The 2,075-nt window shown below is 44.2% G+C and overlaps 1 non-coding gene across 1 annotated transcript; it reads right to left on the bottom strand.

The window, feature by feature from the left end:
• Positions 1-265: 265 nt before the first annotated feature.
• On the bottom strand, positions 266-337 carry TRNAY-GUA (transfer RNA tyrosine (anticodon GUA)). The gene has a single exon. It is a non-coding gene; the product is annotated as a tRNA-Tyr (tRNA).
• Positions 338-2,075: the final 1,738 nt, after the last annotated feature.

Here is a 2,075-nt window from a genome sequence, read left to right as displayed (position 1 = left end):
TCAGGGGAAAATGCCATTTAGAAGCCATTAGAAGCCAAGATATGAGTGATAAGTACGCTCATTGCCATTGGGGCGTCACTGTTTCCAGGCCCTCAGTGGGAATATATACATTTGCACGTGTACACACCAGTGAACCAGTGAAGTTGCTCAGTCGTGTCCAACTCTTTGCAACCCCATGGACTGTAGCCTACCAGGCTCCTCCATCCATGGAATTTTCCAGGCAAGAGTACTGGGAATGGGTTGCCATTTCTTTCTCTAGGGGATTTTCCCAACCCAGGGATCGAACCCAGGTCTCCCGCATTACAGGCAGACGCTTTACCGTCTGAGCCACCCGGGAAGCCTCTGTCCAAATTTTTATATATATTAATATTTTTCTCCCGCACCGATACATCCAATTCCAATCTACCACCACAGAGTGGATTCTTCTTCTCTTTTCACAATTGTAACTCCCTCCTCCCATTGTAGGAAACCTGGCTTTCACTAACCTTAATATTTTCGCTTATTTTGTTCATCTCCTGTATATAACAAATCTCCCAACTACACCATACTCCTTCGCCTGTGTGGATACCCTGCTAAGACTCTGACTCCCAAATCAAGCTGTCTCCAAGTCAGCAGAGATGCCCTTCTCACCCTACTCTGGCCCATCACACATCTCTCCCACCCCCATTCACAGCCCATAGCCCCCAACACCCAGGCTGTGGTCACCTAGTGGCTTTTCACCTAGTGGCTTTAGGCCTGAATGGAGAAGGGGGAAGACCACGGGATTTTTTCTTTAACTCCCCAGTGATTCCAGCATGTAGGGAGAGTTGACGGTCACCAAGGTACATCATGTGATTTCATTCTGCAAAAGGTTTTAGTAACTCAGTGGGCTATGGTGTGCAGGACTGCGGGGTCACGGAACAAGGGGCAAGGTGCCAAGGCAGGAGAGATGCAGAAACTCCAGCAGGACCTTTTTTTTCTCTCTCTGTATCCTGGAGCTTTACTAAATACCAGTGTGCATGTACCCCCTCAGAGATTCGTTCCACTGGTCTGTTTTTAAAAATGCTCCTCAGGGGATGGGAGGCCAGGGAGAAGAACCACGGTTCTCGAGGCATGCACACAGTTCAGTGAGCCCTCCCTGCTCTAAAAGGGTAGAGATCTGCTTCTGTGTAATTATTAAAAGCAGGGGTTGTGACGAGAACATAGAAAACATTCCTGAACATAAAGAAAAGCAATATTTTCTTAGGTCAGCCTCCCAAGGCAAAAGAAATAAAAACAAAAATTAAAAAATGGGACCCAGTCAAACTTAAAAGCTTTTGGACAACAAAGGAAACCATCAACAGAAGGAAAAAACAACTTACGGGAGAAAATATTTGCAAATGATACTATCGACAGGGTGTTAATATCCAAAATACACATTTTTTTTTCCAAAATACACAAACAGTTTATACAACTCACCAGCAATTTAAAAAAAAAAAAGCAAAAATTGGGCTGAAGATATGCAGATGGGCAACAGGCACATGAAAATATGCTCAGTATCACTAGTTTTTAGGAAAATGCAAATAAATACAATGAGGTAGCACCTCACATCAGTCAGAATGGCTATTATCAAAAAGTCTACAAATTATAAATGCTGGAGAGCTTGTGGAGAAAAGGGAACCTCCTACACTTGTTCATGGGAATGTAAATTGGCGTAGCCACTATGGAAAAGTGTGGTGCAGTGTGGAGGTTTCTCAAAAAACTAAAAATAGAGCTACAGGATGATCCACCAGTCCCACTCCTGAGCATATATCAAGAAAAGATAAAACTCTAATCTGAAAAGGTAGATCCACTCCAATGTTCACAGCAGCACTGTTTACAACACTGAAGACATGGAAATAACTGAAGTGCCCATCAACAGACGACTGGTTTAAGAATATGTGGTGTATATACACACATACACTAAACAGAATGTTCAGTTCAGTTCAGTTCAGTTCAGTCGTTCAGTCGTGTCTGACTCTTTGCGACCCCATGAATCGCGGCACGCCAGGCCTCCCTGTCCATCACCCACTCCCGGAGTTCATTCAGACTCACGTCCATCGAGTCAGTGATGCCAT

This window comes from Bos grunniens, chromosome 11, assembly GCF_055505025.1.
Source record: "Bos grunniens cultivar Pamir isolate PY7600 chromosome 11, Bosgru_T2T1.0, whole genome shotgun sequence".
Lineage (NCBI taxonomy): Eukaryota > Metazoa > Chordata > Mammalia > Artiodactyla > Bovidae > Bos > Bos grunniens.
Note: the sequence above shows the minus strand (reverse complement) of the source record. Positions and strands in the feature narration are given on the sequence as shown.